We start from the raw sequence: 22331 nt of genomic DNA, 5'->3' as shown, positions 1-22331 counted from the left end.
GTATCTCTTCGTGTCTTCTGCCCATTTTTCACTGGATTATTTGTTTTTTGGGTGTTGACTTTGGTAAATTCTTTACAGATTTTGTATACTAACCCTTTATCTGATATGTAATTTGCAGATATCTTCTCCCATTCCATCAGTTGCCTTTTAGTTTTGTTGATTGTTTCCTTTACAGTGCAGAAGCTTTTTATCTTGATGAAGTCCCAATAGTTCATTTTTGCTTTTATTTCCCTTGCCTTCGGAGATGTGTCAAGTAATAAGTTGCTGCAGCTGAGGTCAAAGAGGTTGTTGCCTGTTTTCTCTTCTAGGGTTTTGATGTTTTTTTGTCTCACATTTAGGTCTTTCATCCATTTTGAGCTTATTTTTGTGTATGGTGTAAGAAAGTGGTCCGGTTTCTTTCTTCTGAATGTTGCTGTCCAGTTCTCCCAGAACCATTTGTTAAAGAGGCTGTCTTTTGGAAAAAGGTTACTTTAATGTTAAAAAAGAATGACAATGCATAAATTTGGCCTTATGAAAAAAATAACACTACTGAAATGCATTTATAAAAGCTATCTTTGTTTTTGAACCGAAAGACAGGTTTACCTTGGTTGAAATATTAGTAACAATCTTCAGCCAGTGAAGAAAGTTTTCATACTGAAGTTTATACTTTAATATAAAGCAGCTTGAATTTATATGCTCATGTACCAATCATGTAGAATAATATAATATGTCCTAATAATTAAGAACAGGATCGGGGCGCCTGGGTGGCGCAGTCGGTTGAGCGTCCGACTTCAGCCAGGTCACGATCTCGCGGTCCGGGAGTTCGAGCCCCGCGTCGGGCTCTGGGTTGATGGCTCAGAGCCTGGAGCCTGTTTCCGATTCTGTGTCTCCCTCTCTCTCTGCCCCTCCCCCGTTCATGCTCTGTCTCTCTCTGTCCCAAAAATGAATAAACGTTGAAAAAAAAAATTAAAAAAAAAAAAAAAAGAACAGGATCTAATTACTATCATTTTCACCCTATAAATAATATGTAATATCCATATTTCTGTTTTCACTTACAGCTCCTTTGAACTTTCTTAAACCTTTATAAGCATAATATTTAATGAATTCATTTGTTCAATGATAACTGTTAAGACTATATGACCATTCTGTGAATGGTTCAGTATATTTTTGTATTACATTTTATGTGAGTTGGGGACCAGGGATCATACCTGTTTAATTTACTGAGTTCATTATCAAGTGTATGGAGAGTCTTGACAATGTTTTTTGATGAAGATGCTCCACCACCCAGAATGAGGGAAGGGGATCAGCCATTAAGGCATTTCAAAAGGAGACATTAAATAATTGTGGTGGAGAAAGATGGTAATGATGGCTATATATGCAGGAGAATAAAATGAGATATGAGAAAACAAAGAGGATAGGAAAATAACTCACACAAGGAATTGAATTAGACCAGTAAAACATCTGAAAATCTACTACTCGCATCAATGTCAAAAAATCCAAAGAGAACAGGTGATCTGAGCATGCTGCTGACATCCATCTTCGCACCCTCTTGGTCTATAAAATACTTCTTTAGCTTCCTTGAACAAAGACACCACGGTGGGCTACACAAGGTGTAGCAAAGGAAAGGAAAGCTGTTCCGACTCCTCTGCATGCATTAGTCATTTTCTTCCTCTGAGTCTGTGTCTTAATTGCCTTGCCTGTCTTATTAGATTGAAAACCCACTGGGTTGGGACCATTGCTACTAAGGGGTACAGCACCAAGCTTGGCAGGTGATCAGCACTCAATAAATGTCTATTGCTACCATAAACCAATGTATAAATCTCAGAAATAGGCATAATAATGGACCTGACAGATTAATGCCCAGGGCTATTTTTGTACAGCAGCATGGGCTAGCCAAATCAAAATCAGACATCTCAGATTCAATTCTTCTCAGTTTTGCATGTAATTCTCAGCCTTTCACATTTTTGTCCTGTGACAGACAGGAAGAAATGAGTCAACTTTTCAACAGAATTGAATTAAGAAGCATTCTGCCCTCCCCACCTTTTTGTTTGTTTGTTTCTCAAATACTATTGACCCATTATGTAGATGGCATTGCTTTTTTAAATTATTGGTAGAGTGGTTTTAAATGCTGCAGCATTTATATGGTATTTATACTCAATATTTCAAGTCCTCTTCTTGTGGGGGATTTTTCTCTATGAGCAAAAAACTATTTAAGGAAACCATATAATTAATACTCTAATGTGTTCTCTGAGGTGACTAAGAAAGAGTTATTATCAGTTTTTCTCTTCGTATGACAAAATTAACATGTGAAGAAGAAATTGTGTGACTTAAGCAAGATTGCCCAGAGAAACAGTAATGAAATCCTGAGTAGAATTCCCCTTGAAAACAGAGCACTTCACAGAAAGATAGAAACAAGCAAAAACCTGGGGGTCATTGAAGCTTTTTTCAGTTGTAACAAAATACAATAATCTTCAAATTCCATTTTTCCTTCCTTGAACTAGTGGCTTTGTCTACCTGTGAGATAAGATTTCTTCCCCCATCTTTGTAAAGCTCCACTGTAACTACAAGCTACTATTAGTTTCCTTTTCTTAGATATTTTTATACTTCTTTTCTTGGTCAGTGTGTAAAAAGTCACCCAAATTAGATAATATGATCATGAAATTATTTAAAAATTGATTGCAGTGAATTCTTGGGGTGCCTGGGTGGCTCAGTCAGTTGAGCATCTGACTCTTGGTTTTGGCTCTGATCATGATCCCAGGGTTGTGGGATCGAGCCCTGTGTTGGTTTCTGCACTGAGTGTGGAGCCTGCTTGGGATAATCTCTCTCGCTCTCCCTCTCCCTCTCCTCCCCTCTGGTCCTCTCCCCCTATGGCATGTGCTCTCTCTCTCTCAAATTAAAAAAAAATAATAATAACAAAATAATTTAAAAATTTCAATAAATTATTTAATCCCCCTAACTTCTTTCTATGGCAAGATGACTATAAGTAAAAGAATCAATTAAATTATCTATTCTCAGATCTAGTTTTTTTTAAAATAAATATAAAAACAAAGCCACGGTTGACCATATGACCCATCAAAGTTAATAAGAGAAAGTTGGGTATTGAGGGTATGGACTGAATATATAACTGGATCCTACAGTGACATAAAGGGAAGAGTCTAGGATTCACATTTACACCCCATAAATCAAAAGGGATAAGAGAGGCAATTGTTTATGTAACTTAGATAAAAAAAATGTCTTTGTCTCTATCATTAAGATATTTCAGGTATTTCCAGAATATTGCCAGCAAATATACCCGCCCATATAGAATACTCCACTAGGCACTTGAGACTCTAGGGTAGAATGGCAAGTCAAAGAAAATATTTTCATGCAAATATTATTTTACAAAATATATTTGCATAAAAATAAAATTTTGATTTATCACTTATTTAAAAAAATATTTTCAAGTGCTTGTAGTATATTAAGCAGTTAACTAAGCTTTATGTATTAATTTTTATTTCTTTTAACCTCCCTTCCTGCAAAGTAGATTTATGGATGCTCCATGTCTTTTGTTTGAAATAAAGATGGGTAACAAACAAGGTATATAAAGGTCTATAATAAAAAATCCACACAGAAGGAAAAACAAACAAACAAGCAAAAACAAAACAAAACTTGTCCAAAAAGATTTTGAAGTTTATAAGTTTGGGTGACTGGAGGAATGGTGGAACCATTAATGGAAATACCAACTCTCAAGTCAGGAGAATAAATAATTTGTGAAGGGACACTTAACAACTTCAGTTTTAACTATGATGTGAATATGAGACTGTCATAGAACATTCAGACAGGGCTTACACCTGTCATTGTATAGAATAGGATCAGAATTTGAAGGAAATACTAGTCCTGAGTACCCAACTTTAGTCATCGTCAGCCAAAATATGTTAATTTAATATTTGTCTATTTTATTTTGTCCATATAACCAACTACAGTCAGTAAAAACTAGAAGTCAAAATGCTCAATACATCTGGAGGAAAGAAAGAGGAATTTTTCCTTTTAGAGGCATAATTGAAAGTGCTTCTCTACTATGGACTTGATTATCTGACATTCTGCTCTGTTCTCAAGTCTGGAATACTTTTCTTCCAAGATGCATTAAAGCAGAGGAATATGAGAAGAATTAGAGAAATATCTGTTTTCTCTGAAATTATATTTATTTTGTAGTATTTCTAAAGTTGCTGAAATCTATGCAAGGTCTTATTTTGAGGTATTGCAAGTCCTGTGTTCATAAAAGAATGATTAAATCTTTGTTATTTGGCTTGCTAAGAGAGCTACAAAGCATTACAATAACCAAACCAAACCAAAAAACCCTGAAAAATGTTTAGACCATGGTGCCATCACAATCTCAACATCTTCCATTGGCTCTGATTAATTTCCCAACATGAATATTCTGTTTCTGTTTTTCCTGGTCCTTATCCAGGAGTCTCTGGACCTCAGGAATCATGGGTCAGTTGGTACAACTTAGAGGTTATGAGACAGATGGATATACAGTGAGACGTTGGCCCCAAATTCTATTTGTCCTTTGTTCATATGGATTTTTTATTTGTCCAACTTGATTACAGAGGCATTAATCTCTCCATAGGACTCTCTCTGCCAAGGCTTAATGGATTTTCCAAGATGAAAGTCTTAACCTAGGAGTATCTTTAAATGAGAGTTTATAGCATGGAATTCATGAGCTGTGCCATGCTATCAGAAAGACTTGAGTTCCCATACAAATCATGCCACTCCTTAACAATGTGGCTTAGACAAATCACTTAGCCCTTTGTAAATTTCAGTCTCCTCCTCTATAACATCAAGATAACAAAGGTATTGTGAGGTTTGTTATGAGTATTAAATGAAATAGTAGAAACTATCTGTAGTTGAACATAATAAGTAGGCAATAAATAGGATATTATTATTGTTACACTAATCTTTACTTGTGCAGGCCAAATATAAAGGCAGATTGGGAAATTGGTGCAGAAGAATACCAGTAAAAAGAGGTACAAATGATGAGAAATACAATGATTCTTTTAGTAATAAGTCAGAGTTCCTGAATAAAATTATTTCTTGGTTTCTTCATTCTGTTTCTCCTTTCCTGATCAAGTCCCAGTTCTGTCAATAGCTGAATTGCCTGCCGCTTTTTGGCCTTTGACCTTCAATAAGTCAGTTTAGGAACATTTTTAATTTTTCAAATTATGTAAATGAATCCAGTATTGTGTCCAGCTCTGGGAGTTTAATTTGAATATGTTCTTCTCTTTGTAATCTTTCTAAAATGCAGTTATGAGAAGATTATCTACCGCTCCATAACCTGAGCCGACCATGGTATACACTGAATTCAAAAGATCCTCCAGCCTCCTCTCCCTTCCCGGCTCCCACATATTCTAGCATCCAGGCACACCATTACACCATGATGGTTTTATGTTACGTCTTCGCACATATTGCTTTTTGATTAATCTGGTAGTTCCTTAACTATTTCAAGGATTCTGCTTTTCTTCTAAAGCCTTACCTAATATAACAAAATGAAATAAGTTGTTACTCCTTGCTTCTTATCACCATTGTGCCTTTAATAGAGCCCCATTATTGCATTGATCATATCATATTGCAATTATTTGTTAATTTACTTATTTACCAAGATCTGACCTACCTAAAGAGCCTGAGCTGTAAGGATTAAGAAGAATTGTTAAATAAAAAATGCCCACAAATCAATTGATATTCATTTACCATTAATTGCCACTCAATAAACATTTGATGACTTAATTACACAGTTTACCCTTGAACAAGATGGGTTTGAACTGCAAGAGTCTCCTTATATGCAGATTGTTTTCATAAATACAGTACAGTACTGTAAATGAATTTTCTTTCTTATGACTTTTCTTAAGATTTTATTTTTTTAAAGTTATCTCTATACCCAACGTGGGGCTTGAACCCACAACCCCAAGATCAAGAGTTGCATGCTCTACCAACTGAGCCAGCCAGGCACCTCCCTTATGATATTCTTAGTAACATTTTCTTTTCTCTGGCTTCCTTTATTGTAAGAATACAGTATATAATACATATAGCATATAAAATCTGTGTTAATGTCTTATCAGTAAGGCTTCCAGCCAACAGTAAGCTATTTGTAGTTAGGTTTTCAGAGAGTCAAGAGCTATATGCAGATTTCGACCAGAAAGAGAGTCAGTGCCCCTAACACCTGCATTGTTGAAGGGTCAACTGTATATCCTCAAATGCTTCGAAAGCTCCTTAATATTACCAACATCACAGATTCCATAGTATAATCTCAGATTAGTTGCTTAATAACTATCTATTAAACGTTTGGAGTGACTTGAATTTTTTAAAAGGATTTTCTATTTTAAACTTAATTTTTCCAGAAGTATGGGTCTTTATTTGTGGAGTCAAGGATGTCTAATGGAGTGCCCTTCAGCCATCCTTCTTAAGACCAAATAATAATAGCTAACAGAGATTGAACATTTATCATGTTCCAAGTACTTTGTCAAGGTTTATATTATTTGTTACAACAAACCTGCAATGTAGCTACCATTTTCATTCTCATTGAATAGTAAAGGTATAGAGATTTTAACTTGCTCAATATCACACCATTAGTAATTCATAGAGCTGAGATTTAAGCTTGGAAAATCTGTCGATGAAGACTGTACTCTTAATCACTATGTTATATTGCCACTTAAGGCAAGCCAGGCTCTAGTAACCTGAATGAGAACTCTCAACAGTCACCATTAATACCACACCTTTTCTTCTCCAACACAACCAAGAAAGCCCCTCCTTGTGTTTTATACATTATCTCCCACATTCTTAAAAATGTTTATCCTAGAAAGGAGACTTCCAGAATCTAAGCAATATGTTTTGCATATGCAAATTGTCAGATATTCTATCCAGCATTCTTTAAATTATTTGCTTCAGTGTTTGTTGCTGTCTTTAAAAATTAGCACAGAAATGATGTTTATATTCATTGCCACCAGCTAAAAGCGTTGGAGTCCTACAGTGCAGCTTGAGGGATTTTGTAGGTTTTCTTTTTTCCATTAATATTTAAGCTTAAGCTAAGGCAGACAAAACTGAATACATAACAAATAACCATCAAGGTTACTCTTTATGGGTCAAACATAATGACAGTTTCAATTATTAAAATTCGCAGCATCTGAAGGCAATGATTTTTACTGTGAATACTTTGCAAGTTCTTTCTCAAACTTGTTGGTTTTTCAGTTTTTGTGAGACAAACTTGGGATAGTATTCAGCAATTGGCTAAACTTGGATTTTACCTTCTTGCTTTCTTAAAACATTTCACATGTCCTACATCAATAGCAAATAAGCTGCGGGTTGATATCTACTCATTTGTGTATCAAAATGAATTAGAAGCAACAAGTCCTGAGATTCAAGGAGTGCGGTCAGGGGTCTCTTCCCTGTGGAGGAAACACCATGGACCCTTGGGACCACTTGAACTTAATTTATGTTGAACTAAAATGATACCTATTCATGATGTGTCCCAAATACATCGGCATCCTTTGAGTACCCCAGAGTGAATGGTCCCATCTATGAAATCTGCTGGAATTCCCAAATATGTGACATAGACTCTACCTTCTCTTTATCCACGTCCAGCCACATTTCTTTTTTACCTTCACCTTCTTGGTTTGTTCTTGTTTCTAACAACTCTGACAGCTCTCTGTCACTCTCTGATTTGAGACAAACATGTCTTCTCTCCTGAAGGCAAAGACAGGTTACCATTGTCTCCAGGAGACCACCCCCCCCCCCCCCATAAGCCTCAGTGAATCCCATTTCTAGTAAAACCATGAGTCTGAATTCTGAACACTGAGGCCCTTTCTCAAACTCTCTCAATCTCAGACCCTTTATTTCTTCATTTGGAGCTTTATCCCTCGATGCCTTATCCCACAGCCAATCTCCCTGCATGCATCTTCAGCCCGCCAGAATAATGACAGATTTTAAGGATGGAAAAGATTGACATCTAGATCAATAGCTAAGATGCAGGGTCACCGAAACATGGGATTTTCCCTTATTGTAATCACATGTCATGTGCTGAGGTTCTCGAAGGAACTATACAGAGAAGAAAAGGCTAGAAAACCTAGCACTTGGGCTAGGACTTGAAGCAGTCCTCTGGTGAGCCATGGTGGTTATGGGGAATATTTCCTCTACCTGAGTCAGAAACAGGTCTAAGATCTGGAGCATAGTAGACAAGAGCTGAGTTTTCTTCTTTGGCTTTTAGCTCACATTCAAATTTCATAAATTACCTCAGCTATGGTGTGTAGAGGGCTAAGTGCATGGAAGAAGCAAAGGCAAGAGCAGGAGAATCAATAGAAAGGAGGATGACTCTGGCCTGTGCTGAGATTTCTAGGCATTTCAGAAGGTACAATAAACTCTCTTTTCTCAGGAAAAATATCCTGAGAGAATAAGTGGTAACTGTATCTCTCTTTCAAGTTATTATCAGTTAATTTTCACAACAAAACCGTAACATGGCTGCCATTATTATTTTCATTGAAAAGTTGAGGCACGTGTATTTTAGCTTGTCTTACAATGAAAGAGAGAGAGAGAGAGACAGAAAGAGAGATATTCTTCTTATATTGTTGGGGGGTGGGGTGTAGACATAATAGAGACAGCAACACCATTAATGTCAAACTCCCAAACCTCGTAAGTTTATTCAGTCTGGTTTGGTGGGTCTAATCTGCATGCTGTATTTGGGGAGTTAGTGAGAAGTACAGAGGGCCAAAGAAATGCTTTTGAAGTTGTACTCCTAGGTCAGACAGGTCACCCCTGGTGGACTAAGCAGGAGGAAGTGAAGTGGGTACTCACCCTCTGCATTCAGGATGTAGAGAAACAATGTAGCAAGAACATATTAGTTAGGACATCAGTGAGTGATCCCACCACCACTAATGCAACTTGATGGTTTCTTGGGCTTTTCATTTCAGTTTGCAATGGCTCCACCGGGGGCCGTATAGTGTTTCAATTTATCTACATTTCTCTTAGTTTCTGGGTAGAAATACTAGAAGCATGCCTGGTAAGTGGACTTCATCAAATGTCAGAATATGAGATAGATGGAAGCTCACATTCAAGAGGAGAAAAGAAACATCCAGGTTCTCAGGTCTCTGCAGATTGAGCAAGCACAGACACTGGTGCTCATAGTCCCAGCTTGAGCTTCAGTAAGAATGCCTTTTGTTCAGTACACTCTAAATGGTAGGGGAACATGACGGCTTTGGGACTTGTATCAATCTTAAGAGCTTTGTGTTACCTAATCTTTACCAATTCCATTTTTCACAAACCTGAGAACAACAAAAAATGAGGGTGATGAAGTTCTGTGTATCTGTCTGTCTGTCTCCCTACTTATTTGCTTAGAAAAAGCAAATGCTAAATAACCTCCTGTGTGCGGGGTATTTACTGCTTTAGGGCACAATCTGTTGCAGAACAGTTAAAACTGTTGCTAAGGCATCTATTGTCGTAATATATGCCTCGGCAGCCCTGTGTTCTGTCTTGCTCCGCATCTGTGAGCACAGTGATTTATTGGTAATACTAATCTTCTTTGAAAGTCCTAGTGCTGCTAAGTCAAACATATTTGAAGAGGGGAAGAACAGTTTCATTTTCTGTTGTTTGTTTCTGTGGAATTTCTTATGGCTGCTTGAGAAAACATTTCATTTTTTTTTTCAACGTTTATTTATTTTTGGGACAGAGAGAGACAGAGCATGAACGGGGGAGGGGCAGAGAGAGAGGGAGACACAGAATCGGAAACAGGCTCCAGGCTCTGAGCCATCAGCCCAGAGCCCGACGTGGGGCTCGAACTCACGGACCGCGAGATCGTGACCTGGCTGAAGTCGGACGCTTAACCGACTGCGCCACCCAGGCGCCCCAAGAAAACATTTCATTTTGAAAGAGGACATGTACTTGTGTAGCTGAGTAAGAAATGAGGAGTGGCATCTTCTTTAGGATTCTATTCGTATGAAATTTGCCCCGGTGCTTTCATCTTCTTAGGACACCGTATTCCAGGGAATCGCACGGTTATTATCACCATTGTCGTCATCATCATTGCGGATGAGCCTTACTGCACAGTCATTACGTGCAGTCTTTAAGAAAAAAGAAATAAGTTTGAAAACAGAGACCCTATATGAAAACACAACCTGACTCTTCCCTTCAAAGAGGGAAGTTCTAAGAAGAGAATCCCCACCCTCATTTTACCTTCTTTTTTCTGTCCTCTGGTAGAGTATTAGTAAAACTAGGAGAGCTCAGTACTGATTGGACTTCAATGACCAGTGGATTGGGTAGGTCATTGCATTGAAACTCAGATATTGCAATAGTTAGTTGGGGGGAGGGTTAGGGTCTTGGAGACAGCTACTCAGTTTAGGGTACTTGGGGTTTGCACACTCAGCTGTAACCTAGATTGATCTCAAGGTGAAAATTGGAGTGTGGGCAACAGCAAGCAGGAAACTTGACTTTTGTTTGAGACATACATTGTATCCTTCATCCCGAGAAACACATAAACACCTCCCCCCCCCCCCCCACACACAACCAAGAGCATTTTACTTTTATTTTCATTTGCCCTCCTGTCCTAATGCTGCCTTCACCTCCCTATTCACAGTAAGGTAAAAGTGAGTGATAACAGCTCCCAAAGGTAATTGCTCTTAGTTAGATATAAACTGTCAAATAAATGCAGTTCTGAATTGAGGACATTACTCATCCAGTGGGAAGATGGTTTGATTTGTGTGAAGAAAGTCACCAAAGATAAGGCAGGGCCTTCTGACACTAGTTTGGAAAGGGACTATAATTAGTAACATTGTGAATTCTCAAGACAGATTGACCTGAAGTTATATTCAGCCTCATCACTTACTTTCAGTGCTAACATTGGGCAAATTTGTCAGTCTTTCTAAGAGCCAGTTTCCGTTAAAGTAGAGACAATAATAGTTAATACATTCTCAGGAGTATAGTACATATTAGATGACATAATGCATGTAAAATGCAAGTCACTGTCTGGCCACAAGCTAGTATTTGTTGTTATTTATATGTAATAGATGATAGCACGCCTTTGTGTAAAGATAGTAATGAATGATTCCATTATCTGAAACTGCAGACTCCGTTGATTTGAATTCTTCTCACTAAGATGAAATATTTCTTTCTTTTTCTTCTGGTTAGGCTTAGATATGGAACAATGAACACAAAAGGAAACCTTAAAAATAAATGCATACAAAAACTAATATGAGAGATTATCTACCCAATAAGCTAGTTGAGTGTGTACTTAAAGTAGCAATGACCACAAATGTACAGTAATTGCATCCCATTTTTATTAAATGAGGGATCACATCAATCTTGTCAAAATTCAAGAAACAAACAGAAAAAGTGAATATAGGTGGATTTTAATAATCTGATTTTTAAAATCGAAGACTATAAACCAAAGAGTCATATACCAGAGATAGCAGTTTTGATTCAACTCAACCAATTTTTTCAAAATATTGAGCCACTGAAACATTTTACAAACTCTGTAGACTTTATAATACTCTGGAACTATGGCTTTACTAATTTTCTAACTGACTGAACAAGCCCGACTGCTTACAGCCTAAGTTTCCTCATCTACTACTGCGTAAGATTGATTTTAGTATTGAAAGAGCATATTCATAAAGTGCTAGATACAGGAACATAATCAGTACTTGGTGGTATTGTGATTGTTACTGGGTACTTACTAGGTTCAAGGCCTCGTTTCTTCAAAGAACCCATAGTTGGCAACAACCCGTTTTAGCAACACTTTCCTCCTGTAAAGCACCTCTTTAATTTTGTTTACTGTTAAGGTAGAATAGAGTCAATGAAAGTCTGAGTGTGTTTTTACTCACCCAGGAAACAACCAACAAACCAAAGCAAACAGCATCCTCTGCAGTACCTTATACAATAGGTACAGACTTTGCCTATTTTGTCTCAACATTTGAAGGGCAAGGAGTTAATTCTCTCCAACCTGGAAAGGCTTCATTTGCAGGCTCTGTACCTCTGGATGAATAATGAATGTTAATTAACGATGACAATGACAATGGTATCATTCCATGTTTTACTTTTTTGCACTTTATCCATCTCTAAGCCTTTTCCTCCTGAAGTGGGCTCCCTATTATTTTATTCATTATTTTATTCCTGGAAACTTATGCTTTGTTAAAATACAGCAGATATCTTCTTGTGTGTTACCATAGCAAATTGCATAAGAATTTACACCATAAATTATTCATTACAGCCAATTTAGTATAATTATTAATTCCAGCATACATTGGTGCCTGATTACATCTCAGTGCTCATTGCTGGATCTTGACCATGTTCTGCTGAAAATAATGATCTGTCATGGCTAATCAGGATCTAAAAAGCCCCACTAAAAGGTGAAAATGTTTAATTAATATCGGTTTAATAAAACAATGATTGATCCAATTGTTACAATCTGTCAGAGATGCTTCCGAAGGTAATCCAAAATCTAACTGGTAATGAATTTAAGAGTTAGCAGTGGTGTACAAGCAATCAACGTGCCTTCCAATTCAAGGGCAAATTGGGATGTACTCTTCCCTTGGTATCTTTCTGCAAAAGTAAATCAGCTCTCCTTTCACTGGGAAGCTTTGCTCCCAACATCAGTTCTGGTATTTCAAGCTTTCATGCCTTCTGCTCCCAATGAGCCCTTTCCTTGCATTAAAGATGCATCCTGTATTGTACGTGAATGTTCCAAGCTGCACTGCCTCCCACGCAGATCTCATTTTAACTCTAAGTTGAACTGAGCAAAGTTTGCAGTTGCATTTCCCACTGGGATTAACTGTGTGGAATATGACTAGGAATTCAGTTCCAAAGCCCTTTGGCTGCAAAACCATGTAGTCTAAATATCCATGGAGCATCACTGAATAGATATGACCCAATTTTGATTTGAATTTTGTTGGGGGAAGAGCTCTTGAAATGTAGAGCAGAAATCAGTCCTATGTGCAATAAGATGAATTTTATTATGCAAACTTATTGGATATATTTTTAACAGTTTATCTTTGTTTTTCTATTGAGTGCCCTCAGGATTAAGAGTGAGAGAATAATATTTAAAAATCTACAGGATAAATTTAATGGCTTATTTTTTTTTAATCATAGAGGAGAAAATAAACTATGATAACATCTCTGTTACTGAGGGCCAATAATATGCTAGGCACTGTGTGTGTATTTGTTTGTGTACTCTCAGTGGCCTTTAGAAATAGGTAATAGATTCATCAGTTTCAAGAAGAGAAAGTTGAAGCTTGAAGTTCTCATCTAGTAAATGGATGAGTAGGGGCAGAAACTCAGGTCTACCTGATCTCCTGCACTTACGGTAGCACAGTTTATTAGAGTACAGCTCTAGACCAGGGACATAAAGCAAGGGCTGTCTGAATAGCTAAACTGATTAGCTTTTTATTCTTTCCTTGTTAGACCGAGGGTGCATTTCAATGCTTCATTTTTGAAACACACACGTGGACGAGATGAATGAGGGGAAAGAGGCAGAACTTAGATACTTGCTACCAATTCAATATCAGATTTTGATTAACTTGGCTGTGTATTTGTCTCTGTTTCAAGGGATGTACACTTGTAGATATCAGACCCATGTACTCTAGAGATAAGTCATATTACAAAACTCTACATCCATCACATTTCAATTCTCAGACCTCTCCTACCAATGCCCTGTGTGTTTTCCCAAAAAAAACATTCAGAAGTCACTTCTAAGGCAACTTTTTTTGTGTGAATTTTGTTTTAAGTACCTTCCCAGAGCTTGTTAGGACTGGGACTTTCAGAAACTTGTCAGTTGTTTGCCTTGAAGGCTCAGGGGCAGTGGATACCTCAATAACACTTTGAGGGGCCACCTTAGAAAAACACAGACAGACAGATGCTATCATCTTTGCCCTGCAGTTCAGTGCACACAAACTGAAGGTGTTCTGTACCACCTGAGAATTCACTAATGTCTTCAGGGCTAACCCCACGTGTTGCACATTCAGCTCACCCTGGAGTTCTTCAACACCGCAAATGTAACTTACATGTAAGAGGAGAGGTTATGGCTGTGTTTATATATAACCATTCTGTTTGCTTCTGGGATTTCATTATACTTAGTGGCATATCATGCAAGTTTAGAGTCTTTCCTGGAACTGCTCAGTATAGTCCTTTAGCATTGCTAAAGCTTGCTATACTTTTCTCTTATTTTCACAAGTTTATTGGGTCGCTAAAAAGCTGAGAGAAAAACTCTCAGGAGAAAGAACGTGAAAGATAGCTAGTGAGGGAACAAAGAATAGAAGAACCAGGCAGAATAAGGAAAGAGGAGACATAAGAGTAGATAGTCAAAACTGCAAAAAGAATTCTAGCTGCACTAATCTGTCTCTTTATAAACATAATATGTATCAATATTTTTCATCAAAGAACCAAGTAAACTGCTTGATTATTCACTAATGAATCAATAGCATAATTCTTATTCTTACCCTCTAGGAGCAGATAATCAGATAATACAAAATAATTATTATCTCTCGCTTAATTTAACTTCAGTTTATTGCATGCCAGAAGAAAGTTTTAGGAAATGCCCACTTGTAAGTTTTATACCTATAGCTGGATAAAAGAAGGGAATTTATTTATTGGATTTATTCCTAATCTAGGTATATTTAAGTTTTCATGAAAGTCCATTGAACAATGTAAAACAGGAACATGATTTAAGATTACCTAATATAACATGACTGTCATATTTCTATACCTTGAAAGTGCTATTCATCTTTTGGAAGATAACTTTAGGAAATATAGGAAATTGGTTCACACCTTCCCTTCCAAATGGGAACTTTATCCAACTTTTTAAAAAAAAAATTTTTTTTAATGTTTATTTATCTTTGAGAGGGAGAGACAGAGACAGAGCATGAGTAGAGGAGGGGCAGAGAGAGAGGGAGACACAAATTCCAAAGCAGGCTCCAGGCTCCAGAGCCTGACACAGGGCTCAAACCCACGAACCACGAAATCATGACCTGAGCTGAAGTAGGATGCTTAACCGACTGAGCCATCCAGGCGCTCCTTCCAACCTTATCTTTACAGTCATCAGAAAAGGAGATGTAAGTGTTAGGTGTGTATGTGAAATACTTTGATAAAATATTGATGTGCTTTTCTCTTTTGCATTGTTGCACATAGCGTATTTATAGTCAGGTCAAGACAGCCCTCTATTTCAGAAATAAGATTTGGGGTATTACAACAGAAATGGAAAGAGAAAGGTTTTAAGTTTTTATTTTTTTATTTTTTAGAGACAGGGAACACTAGCAGGGGAGAGGGGTAGAGGGAGAGAAAGAGAGAATCTTAAGCAGGCACCACACTTAGCATGGAGCCTAATGTGGGGCTCATCCTGGGGCTAGATCCCACAACCTTGGGATTGGGATTATGACCTGAGATGAAATCAAAAGTCAATCACTTAATCAACTGAGCCACCCAGGTGCCCCTGAAAAGAGAAAGATTTAATTTTCATTTTCTGACATTCAATGTACAATTTGCTATACTATCTTCTTCAACACATTAAAAGCCAACTTGAATTCTAGACAGCAAATTTTTTCACATATTACCTGAGGTAGAATTTAGGAAAAAAGAGAAAGAGAAAATAATTGAAAGAAGTTCAACCCTTGCACACAGAGGGTGGAGGGATTAAGAGAAGAGGCAGAGGAAGACGTTAGATGGTCAAACGTGTAGCAGATTCAGACCAGGAGTGACATGTGCTATGGACATGAGAAGCTGTAGCCTTCCCCCACTTTGGAGCTCTGAAGGAAGGTAACTGTTCGGAGTTGTACAGCATCAACAATGGACAGTCCACCTTAGTTAAGAAGTTGGAATTGCCTTGCTATGGAGAGTTCAAGTTTAAAATTCCAAGATTTCTGCTAATTCTCATGTGGGTAAGGAGTGTTTGCCATGGGGAAAGCTGTGGTGAAAGGGAGATAATGCTAAAGCAGAGGCTGAGGTAGGCTATTTTAGGACAGAAGACAAGATGGCCTACAAGGCGGGAATCTTCAGCAGTGGAAAATGGAGAGCCCAGTGAGAGACAAGACTGTACATACTATTATCTATCAATAATGGCAGCCCACTCTGGAAGATGCCCAGAGATCAGACCAGTTATCCCTCAAAGGTCACCAGGTTTTATACATGAGGTAACCACCTCCTTTCCCCCAATGCCATGAGGTCATACAATTTATTCTTCCTATACAGAGACCTCATGGTGGAGAAGGACCAGGGAACATCATGGTGGAAATAGGACACTGAAGATGCAAAAAAATCTCAGAAGTCTGAATGATGTCTAAATATCTTTATTTAATCATAAATTAGTTAATAATCATAAATTGTATGAGACTTTTGAAAACTAGGGTATGATAAAATATCAGTAAAAGCAACATACACACAAATTCCAAAATTTCTAGCAAATCTAATTGTTGGGAAATTTGTAACCCTGTTGGAAAAAAAGAGAAAGATTTAGGTCATAGCAGTGATACATATCTTAATGTGAGTGATTCTATCAGATCTTTTTCTTTCTCTTTTTTTTTTAAGTTGATATATTCGTTTTGAGAGAGAGAGGGCACGAGCATGGGAGAGAGAGGGAGAGGGAGAGAGAGAGAATCCCAAGCAGGTTCCATGCTGTCAGCACAGAGCCCGACACAGGGCTCGATCTCACAAAGTGTGAGATCATGACCTGAGCCCAAAGCAAGAGTCTGAAGCTTAACCAATTGAGCCACTCTGGCGCCCCCTATCGGATCTTTTTCTAAAAGTACATTGAATGGGTTGAATTCGTATGGGGGAAAGAACAAAAGGCCACTGACCAAATTAATCAAGACTTTACTGTTCTCTTTTACCCCCTTGAGGATGCTTTATCAGTACTCCAAGTTTTTATTATGATTAATGCTCTATTAGTAAGGTGATAGAAATATTGATAATTATTACTGATAGTAATTTATAATCACAGTTGATAAAGGAGATATTTTACTAGCAAAGCCTAACATCCCATCTTAATAGGGATTAGGCAAAAAGCTTCTGACAATCACATCTGTGCTTTTTACCAATCAGGGAAATGAGAGGAACAAAGGCTCAAACTGCTGAGAAGTAATGACCTTAAAAATATTGAACCAACCGGACGGACACAAGCTGTAAACCAGCAGTATGGACATACAGGTGCACAGTAGCAAATGCAGCTCTTTTTATCAGGCTTCTGTCTGGTAACTGAAGGTACATTTGTTTCCTAAAAAAACAAATCAGGAAAAAGGCAGTAAAAATAGTGAGTGCATCTAGGTAGGGAATTCATGAGACGTTAAAGCTGCCCAAATATTGATTGCTATCACATTAGCAACACAATTAAAGTAGTTTAAAATGGGCATTGTTTTCATAATTGTGGGCTTTTAAAAATTTAAAATACACGAAGAAAAGGTTATCTATAGTTCTGTCTTCCAAAGATGATGACCAACTCTTAACATTTGTATCTTGCATTTTTTTTCCTTGACAGGTATTTTGTATACTTCCTTTACTTTTCTATTTGAGGAATTATTGTTTATGATTAAACATTAAGAAATAAAACAAAACCATGTAGGTAGATCATTGTTGTTTGTTTTAAAAACACATGAAGCTGGGTATGCCTGGGTGGCTCAGTTGGTTGGGCATCCAACTTTGGCTCTGGTCGTGATCTCGTGGTTTGTGGGTTCTAGCTCTGTGTCAGGCTCTGTGCTGACAGCTCAGAGCCTGGAGCCTGCTTCGGATTGTGTCTCTCAATCTCTCCGTTCTTCCCCTGCTTGTGCTCTGTCCCTCTCTCTGCCAAAAATAAATAAACATTAAAAAACTTTGAAAAAAAAAGATTTATTTATTTATTTATTTTTTCAATATATGAAATTTATTGTCAAATTGGTTTCCATACAACACCCAGTGCCCATCCCAAAAGGTGCCCTCCTCAATACCCATCACCCACCCTCCCCTCCCTCCCACCCCCCATCAACCCTCAGTTTGTTCTCAGTTTTTAACAGTCTCCTATGCTTTGGCTCTCTTCCACTCTAACCTCTTTTTTTTTTTTTTTTTCTCCTTCCCCTCCTCCATGGGTTTCTGTTAACTTTCTCAGGATCCACATAAGAGTGAAAACATATGGTATCTGTCTTTCTCTGTATGGCTTATTTCACTTAGCATCACACTCTCCAGTTCCATCCACGTTGCTACAAAGCCCCATATTTCGTTCTTTCTCATTGCCATGTAGTACTCCATTGTGTATATAAACCACAATTTCTTTATCCATTCATTAGTTGATGGACATTTAGGCTCTTTCCATAATTTGGCTATTGTTGAGAGTGCTGCTGTAAACATTGGGGTACAAGTGCCCCTATGCATCAGTACTCCTGTATCCCTTGGGTAAATTCCTAGCAGTGCTATTGCTGTGTCATAGGGTAGGTCTATTTTTAATTTTCTGAGGAACCTCCACACTGCTTTCCAGAGCGGCTGCACCAATTTGCATTCCCACCAACAGTGCAAGAGGGTTCCCGTTTCTCCACATCCTCGCCAGCATCTATAGTCTGCTGATTTGTTCATTTTGGCCACTCTGACTTGTGTGAGGTGATATCTAAGTGTGGTTTTGATTTGTATTTCCCTGATAAGGAGTGACGTGAAAAAAAAAGATTTAAAAACACATGAAACTGAAGTATCATTCTGCCTTACTGTGACCAGATAGGCACTTTGAAAAATTATTGTCACCAAAATGTTTTTGTGAATTAAGTAAGGGGCACTTTCCCTTGTGTGCATCTGTGTATTTGTAGTGTGTGTATGTGAAGAGGTTGGGCATATTGGCACCTAGAAGCTTGAAGAAGTGGCTCTGAAGAGCTGATACTCAGACCTTCAAGGAGGGTGTGCTACCCCCTGCTGAGGGCACAGGAAGTCTTTTTCCAGAGAGCTGGAAGGAGCTGGAAGCTGGAAAGCACTGTCACTGCTGGAGTAGAGCCCTGTTGCTGAGGCAATGCTGGCAGTAATAGCAACCAAAACAGAAATGGAGAGTCTCCTCTTCCTCCACCAGCCTTGCAATCTCCATGAGAAGACCTTAACAGAAAGCCAGCTGGCAAAACCCAAGTGTAGTTTACAAAATCCCAGCCCTAGCATCATGCAGGAGAGTGCAAAAAAGAAAAGTTTGGAGCTGAAGGATAAAGGAATTTATGTATATGTATACACACACACACACGCACGCACGCACACACACACACACACACCACATATATACTTATGCCCTGCAGAGGCTCACTTGACCTGGCACATGAGTCAGAGAACTGTACCATTTATGAACACCTGAATCGTTTATAGAGAGACCACATCTGCCTCATCTTGGAAGAGAAACATCTATACTTGCAGCTCCCTCTCTAGGGCTGAGATGAGTTTGGCATCTCATTACTATACCTCTTTTTGAGTTTTCCAATTTTTGCTCTCAAACTTCCCTAAGGTTTTGGACTCTGCATTTAGACAAGTATTTATTACACCCATGTCTATTCCACATACCTCTGCTAGGAGCTAAGAACCCGACTAATAGGTTTTCTGTCTTTTCCAAAATATTTGGTGTACATCTATTTTAGAATATTATTTATGAGTAAAACATGTTCTTAATAACTCTTCACCCCAAAAGACCATCATATTATTTCCTTTCAGCATTTTTAAAGAAGTTACTTAATGACCCTCTAGATTTCCTTGTTTTTGTTGAGAAGACACCTGTTAGTCTTGCTGTTCCTTTGAAGATAATGTATCTTTACTCTGGATGCTTTTAAGATGTTACTTAGTTTTCAATGGTTTGTGATATGTTTAGGTTTGGTTTTCTTTGAGTTTTGGAATTTGTAGAACTTCCTGGACGTGGAAATTGATTTTTTATCAGTATTGTAAAATACTTAACCATTACTTTTTAAATATTGTTTTTTTCTCTTTTCTTCCCATTACACTCTTTAAGCACATGTTATACTATTTGTATGTGTCCTACAAGTCTAATATATTCTGTTCTGTTTTAGTACAAGTGTTTTCTATGGATCATTCTTTTAGTTTGCTAATTCTGTTGCAAACAATCTTCTGTTCTGGATTTTCATTCAGGTCAGATATTCTATTTTTTTTTTATTCTAACAGGTCCATTTGATTTTTTATAGGTTATAATTCTAACTGAAATTTTATAACTTTAGTCTGATTTTGCCCATCATTTTTCCTATTTTAATGAACAAATTAATCATATTTTAAAAGTTCTTTGCTAATTCCAATAACTATATCTGTTTTATTACGTATTATTGTCTTGGTTATCTGCCAGGTAGTCCTGTATGCCTCGAGGTTTTATTGCACCTTTATTGTGTTAAAATGTTCCAGATAACGTTATCGTCCATCAGAGAGGATTTTCCCTTTCTTTTACCAGGCAGTTAGAATGGGAATCTGATCACTTTTATCCAACTATGGGCTGCCTGGGTTAAGGCTTGAGAATTGTACGTTAGTGAGATGTGGCTAATTGTTCATTCTTGTTCCTAGGATGTAGTTGTCAAGGGCTCTCAACAGAGATTTTCTGGGAATTTCTTCCTGCTGTTAAGAGACTTTTATTTCAGTTTTTTAGTATTATACCATGCACAGGTTTACAGTTTGGCGGATATCTTACAGGGTGGGCCACCTTGATGATCAAGGCTCTTCAAGTGTACAATTTTGTCATTCCAGATCTGTGCAATGCTTAAAAATACAGCTAGAAGCTGAACATCCCTCTTCCTGGGGACAAGAATGGATTCTCGGCCTCTAATTGTGCTCAGATTGTCAAATATTCCCAGGTGGAAAGTCTCGAAGGTAGCCCTGTAACAGCAGGAACACATTCTACTTGCCCAGGGGCAAAGCAAAAATGCTCTTTTTAACTTCACACTACCTTCCAAGATTTGGATTTTTAATAACATTTTGGCTTGTTATTGTTTTGATTTCTGAGAAAGAAAGAAAAAGCAAGCGGAGTGCTGTTGCAGACTGTTTTCTTGTCTCCCATATTACCAGAGTCTGAGAAGTCTAAACCTGCAGGTGAGGAGATTAGGCCTCACAGCATCCTTATTGTGATCTTTTCTTATGCAAATGGCGTACTAGTAGTCCAGAAAATTGATGATTCTGGAGCTGTTGGCTATATTTCTTTGCAGGGCAGCGTTTTGGGCCAAGCAAATAAATATTCAGGTATAGTAGCAGGGAAGCTTTTCACAACACCTATGCTATTAAAAAGGGAACATATATGATAAAATATAGCAGAAATTGAGGAAAGACCCAGATGTCCAATCAGGTATTACCACACCTAATAATGTAGCGTAAACATATTATAAGATGTTATATATTTTTGTGACCAAGCTAAATGTACCTTGTTCAAGGTTTCCTTACCAGTCCTATAACATGGCTCACATAAAGTAACTTTGCACTTTTGGGTCATGCAAACTTTGTAAATGCACATTCGTCATTTTTATATTTTATATCAGCTTTGGGAATCTTCTGCTTATTGCTAGTCCTCTTGAGAGGGAGTAAAAATCATTAAACTTCCTGGCTCCTGAGGAAGATTTTTCTGGGCTCCAACTAAACAAGGGTCTTTGTTTGGGAGAAGGTTCATGTGTTCCCTACTATAAATTCAGTTTTGTCCATGGTGACTATACATGTGTGTACACACACACACACACACACACACACACACCCCGAAGGTAACCATGAATTTTCTGATTATAACACAGATATGTAGATATACTTTTACCCTCTGGAAGATTGTAGCCTATTAGGGATAGTAAATGAGATTATGAAATCTGATGACATTCTTTTAGGACCTATGCTAAGTAACCAAAGCAATGGGGAAGGCAAAACCTCATTAGGGGCAGAAATGACTCATGATCAGGCTAAAACAACCCTGGCTTAAGAATCCAGGGATCTGATTTTTAAGACTTTTTTTTTTTTTTTTTTTTTTTTTTTTTTTTACCACAGTGAGCTTCAGCAAGTCAATTAAAATACAGTTGGTTCTCAGTTATAGCATGAAAAGACTGAATGAGATAATTTCCTTAATAATCATTTGCTAACCATAAATTGAATACCGATCCTACATTAGGCATTTTATTAGGTTCAAATCATCTTAATTTCTTCTGGCTCTAAAAGTTGAAGGGACTATGGATTCAAAGGAAAGAGTAATATTTGTGGGCTTAGATCTATAAACTGAGGAATGCTTCTGAGAGCCAGAGGAAAAGGGAAACCAGCTGGGCCTTGAATGATGGGTGTGGCATACAATAGGAGATGAGCTGTGAGTCTAGAAGCTACCTCCCATGCACAGTCTAGGAAAAACTCTTCTTAAGGAGGACTGGAGAACAGATTTTTGACAAAGCTTTGATGGCTCACACAGCCTGTGC

This window comes from Leopardus geoffroyi, chromosome B2 (assembly GCF_018350155.1).
Source record: "Leopardus geoffroyi isolate Oge1 chromosome B2, O.geoffroyi_Oge1_pat1.0, whole genome shotgun sequence".
Lineage (NCBI taxonomy): Eukaryota > Metazoa > Chordata > Mammalia > Carnivora > Felidae > Leopardus > Leopardus geoffroyi.
Note: the sequence above shows the minus strand (reverse complement) of the source record.